This window comes from Bos mutus, chromosome 11, assembly GCF_027580195.1.
Source record: "Bos mutus isolate GX-2022 chromosome 11, NWIPB_WYAK_1.1, whole genome shotgun sequence".
In the NCBI taxonomy this organism is placed as follows: Eukaryota; Metazoa; Chordata; class Mammalia; order Artiodactyla; family Bovidae; genus Bos; species Bos mutus.
In genome coordinates this window covers 20,431,298-20,441,831 of record NC_091627.1, presented here as the reverse complement: position 1 = coordinate 20,441,831, position 10,534 = coordinate 20,431,298, and the positions used below count along the sequence as shown (strand labels likewise).

Here is a 10,534-nt window from a genome sequence, read left to right as displayed (position 1 = left end):
AGTGAATATATGTACATATTTAACTGACTCACTTGGCTGTACAGCAGAAACACAACACTGTAAATTAACCACACTCCAATAAAAATTAATTTTAAAATGTATTCATGGTAAAAAATATCAGACTTAGAAGAAAGATAGAAATATTGCTTAGTTAGAAGCCTTTAAACATTTGTTTCCACTTAACATATGGTGACTTAGTCAATCATGTAATCTGGTGAAGAGAGAAAAGAACGTGACACTCACTTGCTATTTATAACAAGGCAATATATTGCTTAGTACTTGTCAGCTTTTTAAGTAGCTGAACATCATGTCCAGTACTTTGCAAAATTCTTTCAGATCCTCTACTGACAGCTTCAGTAGAAACGTCACCACAAGCCTACTCGGTTGCAGTGAGACAGGTTCTCATTTTGTATTTCACCTCGGAAGTATATCTACAATCCTGGCAAAGAATCATTCTTCTCCATCACACTGCAGGACTTAATTTGGTAAAAAAGGAAAATTGAACTGCAGGTAAATGTTGTATGTCGTTTGGGCAGTGAATTGTAGCAATTTCAGCTATGCCTCAGTCTGCTGTGCTCTTATGAATCATTTTACATTTTTGCGACTGTTATAATTATTATCCATGTATAATAATAACTACGTTTATTGAGTGCTTGCCATGTGCCAGTCACTGGAAGCAGAGACATAAATAGTTGAATCCTCACATTATCTTGTCAGATAGGTATCATCACCCTCATTTTAGAGATGAGAGAGAAGGGGCTCAAGAGGGTTAAGTGAATGCCTGCCCAGAGCCACACAGCTAAATATTATGAGAACCAGGAATTGGACCTGAGACAGTGTGATTCACAGTCCCAGGCTCCCTTTAGAGACAGAGTGATCTCCTTGCTGGGCTATGTGTTTTGAGGTTCTAGAATTCTTTTGGTTCATGCTATAGGCATGAGAAATTGTCTCAAGTTTTGGACAATGCTTTAGAGCAAATGTTGGAGCAAATGTTAACTATCAAACCATACTAGGATTTGGTTCTGTTTGTTCTACCACTGACCAAAGCTCTCTTCTCTTGACCAGTATATATGAGTATGAATATGTACAGTGTAATGATACCAGGTGAAAAGAAGTAATCTGACTAAAACAGTAGGCTGTTGTAACATTGGTCTTGTAATTCACTACTACGGCTGTCTTAGCTGGGCAGTAAATCCTTGGAACTGTAGTTGGAAGTCTCTGTTACATTCTATCAGTTCAATTCAGTTCAGTCGCTCAGTTGTGTCCGACTCTTTGTGACCCCATGAACCACAGTACACCAGGCCTCCCTGTCCATCACCAACTCCCGGAGTCCACTCAAACCCATGTCCGTTGTGTCAGTGATGCCATCCAACCATCTCATCCTCTGTTGTTTCCTTCTCCTCCTGCCCTCAGTCTTTCCCAGAATCAGGGTCTTTTCAAATGAGTCAGCTCTCCACATCAGGTGGCCAAAGTATTAGAGTTTTAGCTTCAACATCAGTCCCTCCAATGAACACTCAGGACTGATCTCCCTTAGGATCGACTGGTTGGATCTCCTTGCAGTCCAAGGGACTCTCAAAAGTCTTCTCCAACACCACAGTTCAAAAGCATCAATTCTTCGGTGCTCAGCTTTCTTTATAGTCCAACTCTCACATCCATACATGACTACTGGAAAAACCATAGCCTTGACTAGATGGACATTTGTTGGCAAAGTAATGTCTCTGCTTTTCAATATGCTGTCTAGGTTGGTCATAACTTTCCTTCCAAGGAGTAAGTGTCTTTTAATTTCATGGCTGTAATCACCATCTGCAGTGATTTTGGAGCCCAGAAAAATAAAGTCAGCCACTGTTTCCACCGTTTCCAAATGTATTTGCCATGAAGTGATGCGACTGGATCCTATGATCTTAGTTTTCTGAACGTTGAGCTTTAAGCCAACTTTTTCACTCTCCATTTTCACTTTCATCAAGAGGCTTTTGAGTTCCTCTTCACTTTCTGCCATAAGGGGGGTGTCATCTGCATATCTGAGGTTATTGATATTTCTCCCGGGCAATCTTGATTCCAGCCTGTGCTTCTTCCAGCCCAGCGTTTCTCATGATGTACTCTGCATAGAAGTTAAATAAGCAGGGTGACAGTATACAGCCTTGACGTACTCCTTCTCCTATTTGGAACCAGTCTGTTGTTCCATATCTAGTTCTAACTGTAGCTTCCTGACCTGTATACAGGTTTCTCAAGAGGCACATCAGGTGGTCTGGTATTCCCATCTCTTTCAGAATTTTCCACAGTTTATTGTGATCCACACAGTCAAAGGCTTTGGCATAGTCAATAAAGCAGAAATAGATGTTTTTTTTCTGGAACTCTCTTGCTTTTTCCATGATTGAGCGGATGTTGACAATTTGACTTCTGGTTCCTCTGCCTTTTCTAAAACCAGCTTGAACATCTGGAAGTTCACAGTTCACGTATTGCTGAAGCCTGGCTTGAAGAATTTTGAGCATGACTTTACTAGCGTGTGAGATGAGTGCAATTGTGCGGTAGTTTGAGCATTCTTTGGCATTGCCTTTCTTTGGGATAGGAATGAAAACTGACCTTTTCCAGTCCTGTGGCCACTGCTGAGTTTTCCAAATTTGCTGGCATATTGAATGAAGCACTTTCACAGCATCATCTTTTGGAATTTGAAATAGCTCAACTGGAATTCCATCGCCTCCACTAGCTTTGTTCGGAGTGATGCTTCCTAAGGCCCACTTAATTTCACGTTCCAGGATGTCTGGCTCTAGGTGATTGATCACACCATCGTGATTATCTGGGTCTTGAAGATCTTTTTTGTACAGTTCTTCTGTGTATTCTTGCCACCTCTTCTTAATATCTTCTGCTTCTGTCAGGTCCATACCATTTCTGTCCTTTATTGTGCCCATCTTTGCATGAAATGTTCCCTTGGTATCTCTAATTTTCTTGAAGAGAGCTCTAGTCTTTCCCATTCTATTGTTTTCCTCTATTTCTTTGCACTGATTGCTGAGGAAGGCTTTCTTATCTCTCCTTGCTATTCTTTGGAACTCTGCATTCAAATGGGTATATCTTTCCTTTTCTCCTTTGCTTTTCGCTTCCCTTCTTTTCACAGCTATTTGTAAGGCCGTCTCAGACAGCCATTTTGCTTTTTTGCATATTCTTATGCTTATATTGTATATATACATACAAAATGTATGTATACATAGAAAATTTTGTATATATACATACAATGATCTAAACAGTTACTCCAGAATACATATACCTAAAAATATATATACATATCAGATCAGATTAGATCAGTCGCTCAGTCGTGTCCGACTCCTTGCGACCCCATGAATCGCAGCACGCCAGGCCTCCCTGTCCATCACCAACTCCCGGAGTTCACCTAGACTCACGTCCATCGAGTCAGTGATGCCATCCAGCCATCTCATCCTCTGTCGTCCCCTTCTCCTCCTGCCCCCAATCCCTCCCAGCATCAGAGTCTTTTCCAATGAGTCAACTCTTCGAATGAGGTGGCCAAAGTACTGCAGTTTCAGCTTTAGCATCATTCCTTCCAAAGAAATCCCAGGGCTGATCTCCTTCAGAATGGACTGGTTGGATCTCCTTGCAGTCCAAGGGACTCTCAAGAGTCTTCTCCAACACCATGGTTCAAAAGCATCAATTCTTCGGTGCTCAGCCTTCTTCACAGTCCAGCTCTCACATCCATACATGACCACAGGAAAAACCATAGCCTTGACTAGACGAACCTTTGTTGGCAAAGTAATGTCCCTGCTTTTGAATATGCTATCTAGGTTGGTCATAACTTTCCTTCCAAGGAATAAGCATCTTTTAATTTCATGGCTGCAGTCACCATCTGTAGTGATTTTGGAGCCCAGAAAAATAAAGTCTGACACTGTTTCCACTGTTTCCCCATCTATTTCCCATGAAGTGGTGGGACTGGATGCCATGATCTTCGTTTTCTGAATGTTGAGCTTTAAGCCAACTTTTTCACTCTCCACTTTCAGTTTCATCAAGAGGCTTTTTAGTTCCTCTTCACTTTCTGCCATAAGGGTGGTGTCATCTGCATATCTGAGGTTATTGATATTTCTCCCGGCAATCTTGATTCCAACTTGTGTTTCTCCCAGTCCAGCATTTCTCATGATGTACTCTGCATATAATTTAAATAAACAGGGTGACAATATATAGCCTTGACGAACTCCTTTTCCTATTTGGAACCAGTCTGTTGTTCCATGTCCAGTTCTAACTGTTGCTTCCTGACCTGCATGCAGATTTCTCAAGAGGCACATCAGGTGGTCTGGTATTCCCACCTCTTTCAGAATTTTCCACAGTTTATTGTGATCCACACAGTCAAAGGCTTTGCATAGTCAATCTTGAAGATCTTTTTGTACAGTTCTTCTGTGTATTCTTGCCACCTCTTCTTAATATCTTCTGCTTCTGTCAGGTCCATACCATTTCTGTCCTTTATTGTGCCCATCTTTGCATGAAATGTTCCCTTGGTATCTCTAATTTTCTTGAAGAGAGCTCTAGTCTTTCCCATTCTATTGTTTTCCTCTATTTCTTTGCACTGATTGCTGAGGAAGGCTTTCTTATCTCTCCTTGCTATTCTTTGGAACTCTGCATTCAAATGGGTATATCTTTCCTTTTCTCCTTTGCTTTTCGCTTCCCTTCTTTTCACAGCTATTTGTAAGGCCGTCTCAGACAGCCATTTTGCTTTTTTGCATATTCTTATGCTTATATTGTATATATACATACAAAATGTATGTATACATAGAAAATTTTGTATATATACATACAATGATCTAAACAGTTACTCCAGAATACATATACCTAAAAATATATATACATATCAGATCAGATTAGATCAGTCGCTCAGTCGTGTCCGACTCCTTGCGACCCCATGAATCGCAGCACGCCAGGCCTCCCTGTCCATCACCAACTCCCGGAGTTCACCTAGACTCACGTCCATCGAGTCAGTGATGCCATCCAGCCATCTCATCCTCTGTCGTCCCCTTCTCCTCCTGCCCCCAATCCCTCCCAGCATCAGAGTCTTTTCCAATAGTCAACTCTTCGAATGAGGTGGCCAAAGTACTGCAGTTTCAGCTTTAGCATCATTCCTTCCAAAGAAATCCCAGGGCTGATCTCCTTCAGAATGGACTGGTTGGATCTCCTTGCAGTCCAAGGGACTCTCAAGAGTCTTCTCCAACACCATGGTTCAAAAGCATCAATTCTTCGGTGCTCAGCCTTCTTCACAGTCCAGCTCTCACATCCATACATGACCACAGGAAAAACCATAGCCTTGACTAGACGAACCTTTGTTGGCAAAGTAATGTCCCTGCTTTTGAATATGCTATCTAGGTTGGTCATAACTTTCCTTCCAAGGAGTAAGCATCTTTTAATTTCATGGCTGCAGTCACCATCTGTAGTGATTTTGGAGCCCAGAAAAATAAAGTCTGACACTGTTTCCACTGTTTCCCCATCTATTTCCCATGAAGTGGTGGGACCGGATGCCATGATCTTCGTTTTCTGAATGTTGAGCTTTAAGCCAACTTTTTCACTCTCCCCTTTCAGTTTCATCAAGAGGCTTTTTAGTTCCTCTTCACTTTCTGCCATAAGGGTGGTGTCATCTGCATATCTGAGGTTATTGATATTTCTCCCGGCAATCTTGATTCCAACTTGTGTTTCTCCCAGTCCAGCATTTCTCATGATGTACTCTGCATATAATTTAAATAAACAGGGTGACAATATATAGCCTTGACGAACTCCTTTTCCTATTTGGAACCAGTCTGTTGTTCCATGTCCAGTTCTAACTGTTGCTTCCTGACCTGCATGCAGATTTCTCAAGAGGCACATCAGGTGGTCTGGTATTCCCATCTCTTTCAGAATTTTCCACAGTTTATTGTGATCCACACAGTCAAAGGCTTTGGCATAGTCAATAAAGCAAAAGTAGATATTTTTCTGGAACTCTCTTGCTTTTTCCATGATCCAGCGGATGTTGGCAATTTGATCTCTGGTTCCTCTGCCTTTTCTAAAACCAGCTTGAACATCAGGAAGTTCACGGTTCACATATTGCTGAAGCTTGGCTTGGCGAATTTTGAGCATGACTTTACTAGCGTGTGAGATGAGTGCAATTGTGCGGTAGTTTGAGCATTCTTTGGCATTGCCTTTCTTTGGGATTGGAATGAAAACCGACCTTTTCCAGTCCTGTGGCCACTGCTGAGTTTTCCAAATTTGCTGGCGTATTGAGTGCAGCACTTTCACAGCATCATCTTTCAGTATTTGGAATAACTCAACTGGAATTCCATCACCTCCACATGTATAATAAGACATATAAAAATAAATAGTCTAGATTTCTAAAATCAGGATCTAAATAGTTACCCCAGAATACACATACATAAAAATATATATATACATGTATATGTATGTGTATACACATGTATATATACACGCGTATATGTGTGTGTATATACATGTAATATATATATTTTTTTTTAATGTATCTGTATTCTGGGATAACTAGATCTTGATTCAGAAATCTAGAATATTTATTTTTATATGTCTTATTATATATATAAAATGATCTAAACAGAATACATATACATAATATATATATACATATATACATATATTTATATATTCTGAGGTAACTGTTTAGATCATTCTATATATATAAAATGAGTGTCTAGATGTATATGTATATACATGTATATGTATTCTGTGGTGACTATTTAGATCTTGATTTCAGAAATATAGAATATATATTTTTATTTTCAATTAGAGAATTTTATTTGAACTATTTTAAACAGACTCACCTGAAATAATCTGTCATAGAAAATTTAGAAAGCTATTAATATTTTGAAATATGATCTTTTTACTTATTAACACTTCACATTGTATTAACTTTCCATCTTATAAAAATATGCAATATAGGATTTTTAAAAAATGAGTTAAGGAAACTGGGGCAAAGGATAAATAAGGGTAGAAAAACTGAAATGAAACCAGGGGAGAGGTTAGTACACAGAATACCTGCTGTAAAGTGTGTCATTCATGGCATTTCATTTTAAAAATAAAACAGTACAGCTCACTTTCCTAAAAATGTGGCTCCTTGATCAAGAATCTCCATCTATTTTTTTTTCAGCAGTGGAATGTCTTGTCCTTTTTATACTTTGTCCTTTCTACCCTGCCTTAGGAAATATTCCACTCGATTTTTGTCCTTTTTTATTTTTTTGTAATAGGCAAATTTCCACAGCAGTTGAGATAATGAAAAATCATTGGACCTTTTTTAAAAAGTGATCACAAGGAGCATTTGAGGATTCATTTGTCAAGTTAGTTGGAACCTCTTATGTGGGCAAGCTCATGTTTCCAATTTGGGACTCAGAGCAAGCCATCAGCTGTGTAGAATTCTCAGATCTGCTTGACGTCAGCCCTGAGACCGCGGTATCTTTAGCAGCTCACCGTGTAGGATGACGCCAGCTGGATGAGCCATCCCCATGGAAAACAGCTCACTTGGCATATGTTTATGGGCCATAGTTTGGCAGCAGTATCAAAACCTTTCTTCTAGAAATCGCTATGACCAGTACACATAGTGGACAGATCTGAAAGAGAGGATTTAAAGATTTCCAATTCTCCCTTTCCTGTGAGGATTATGGAGTATACCCTATTAACACCATGACTTGCAAAGTGAAAGCATTGATAACATTCTTTACATCAATATTTTAAGTAGATGAGTTGAAAATGATAAAGTGAAATGTATATACCTCTCTATAGAACTGCAAAATGTTTTAGATGAAATGTGAAGTGTACCTTATTTTCACTTTGTGCCATGATAAATATGAAAAGAAATAATGAATTCGCCCACGTGTCCTGTCTTGTATTTGCTGTGGTATGCCATGTGCTCACTCGTTTCAGTTATGTCTGACTCTTTGTCACCCCATGGACAGAAGCCCACCAGGCTCCTCTGTCCATGGGATTCTCCAGGCAAGAATACTGGAGGGGGTTGCCATGCCCTCCTCCAGGGGATCTTCCCGACCCAGGGATAAAACCTGTGTCTCCTGTATTGCAGGTGGATGCTTTACCATTGAGCCACCAGGGATACCCCAACCAGAAAATAAACCCCTTTTCCTCCTGCAATGTCTCTCTAGTGCCCTCTTCTGACAAAGAGTAATATTGTGCCAGCTGACAATATTTAAAGGGCCCAGATGGGTTTTCACAGAGCAGACAAAAAGGATGATTTTGAAGTTCACTCTGTGAACAAAATTGCTAGCTCTGCTAGATCCGTGAGTAGTCTCAAAGAGCCCTCATCTGTTACACCAGAATCACCCAAGAGGCTTGTTACAGTGCAGATTCCTGGACTCCACATGGAACTGACAAACTGAATTAGGATGCAGGAAGGGAGACAGGAATCTGTATTTTAAACTTCTATCCCAGATAGCCTTATGTACACTAAAGTTTAAGACTGAGGAGCTCATTGAGGATGGAGATATTTTGATTCACTGATGTTCCCTTGGCTGTAAGCTCAGTATCTGTCCTTTTTAAGTGTTGCTTTAGACAGCTTGGTTCCTGGGTTGGTTGGTTGAATGGTTGAGAGAGTTGACTCAAACTCAGCCAGGTGTAATTGGTCGTAAGCCATACCCCCAGCCATACTTTAATGATATTTGGTAATAAGTATGTCCCTTCAGTATTGGTGAAACCCAAAGGTGGCAAATCCTCACTAGAATGGTAGGTGATTTTTTTCCAAAGATGGCTGCAACAGTAACTTCCATCATACACGTTCTCCTACAAGGCAACCTTGCCAGCCCTCCATCCAGAGGCAGGCTCTTTGTTCCCTGCCCTTGAATCTAGGCAGGCTTGTGACTGGCCTGTAACCAATGGAAAATGAAACTGATGTAAGACTTCCAAGGCTAATTTAAAGAGGCAATGCAGCTACTTCTTGTTCTCCAGGACACTCGCTTTTGGAGCCGAGTCTGCACATAAGAAGTTTGCACGCTGTGAGGAAGCCCAAGTTACATGGAAAGGCCACATGTGGATTCTCCAATCAACAGCCCCAGCAGACATCCCACCCACCCAGCAGCCAGATGGACCACCAGACATGTCAGCATCCAGCCCACAGCTGCTGAGTCACTTTCCCAGGCGTCATGAGGCTCCAGAGCCATCCCACTGCCTTGTTGGAACGTCTGACCCCAGAATGCATAAGAGTAGTTATTTTAAATTTTTTTTTTGGGGTGGGGGGATCATTTGTTACACAGCAGTAGTAACTGCAACAAACTGTAAAGCTCTTCTGGATCCCTGCCAATCTTATCCTACAACTCACATGCACTGAAATGCATGAACTTATATATAAGTCTTCCCTCTAATAGTAATACTGTCTTAGTACTCTTGCCTGGAAAATCCCATGAACAGAGGAGCCTGGAAGGCTGCAGTCCACAGGGTCCCTGAGGGCCGGATATGACTGAGTGACTTCACTTTCACTTTTCACTTTCATGCATTGGAGAAGGAAATGGCAACGCACTCCACTGTTGTTGCCTGGAGAATCCCAGGGACGGGGGAGCCTGGTGGGCTGCCGTCTATGGGGTCACACAGAGTCAGACACGACTGAAGTGACTTAGCAGCAGCAGCAGCAGTGATCTTCTTTCCCTTCTGCTGAGTATCATTATGGAAAAGAAAGCCCAAAACATCTAAACTTGCTATATTGACTAATGGTTTTATTTGAAGTGCTTAAAAAAAAAAAAAAAACTATTTCAGAATTGTGTCACAAGTCTTATTACTTTATCAGTGTAAAGAAAACTTAATAAAGCAACATGATAAAGTAAAACAAGGTCATTTTAAATTACATTCCAATCTAAAACAGGAAAGCACTAAATAATTGTGCCATAGTAATATCAGGGATTGGGTCAAGCAACGTTTATCAAGCCTCTCAGTTTGGAAAGTCAAATGAAATCACGTTAAGAGGAGAGAATTAGGGATCCACAGAGCTTGAGTTCAAAAATAAGTTCACCCCTCTATTGTCTTTGCCGTCTTGAACACATTACTTAACCTCTCTGACCTTGAGTTTTGTCATCTCTAAAGCAAGATTAGATAATAACCTTCCTGGCCCACAGGACTGTTTTGCTGCTCAAGTGAGGGAATAAGAGACGTGATAGCACCTGGTGAAGCTGTGAGACAAAATACAAACCAGTAAGGTTTCTTTCCACTAAGGACTCCTTCAGAGAAAGGAGACAAAAATTAAATTGCAATTTTATCTAGGCAGTGTAGGACAGTAGCGGGGAAAGGAAAGCAAAAAACCAAACCAGCTGTCCTCTCGACATTCTCTTTCTTGAACTGCAGTGCCCCTAGCAGACCCAGGTGTCAGTAGCTAAGGGTCCTCATGATAAGGGGCCCGGGGCTCTGACATCAGGGCCACCTCGATGTCCTTCCCCCCAAGTCCTCTTTACACCAGATGTTCCACTGCTTGACTCTGAGGAGTTCACCCTCTGGGGCTGAAATGTTTCCTTCCCGCACTTCAGAAACAAGCAGTGGCTACGGTTGCAAAGACATGTCTCCA

At 40.9% G+C, this 10,534-nt stretch overlaps 1 long non-coding RNA gene across 1 annotated transcript; it reads left to right on the top strand.

Moving 5' to 3' along the window:
• The first annotated feature begins 294 nt into the window (after positions 1 to 294).
• LOC138989869 (uncharacterized) lies at positions 295 to 9,808 on the top strand. The gene is made up of 2 exons (XR_011465992.1): positions 295 to 510; positions 8,935 to 9,808. It is a non-coding gene; the product is annotated as an uncharacterized lncRNA (long non-coding RNA).
• The last annotated feature ends 726 nt before the right edge of the window (positions 9,809 to 10,534 follow it).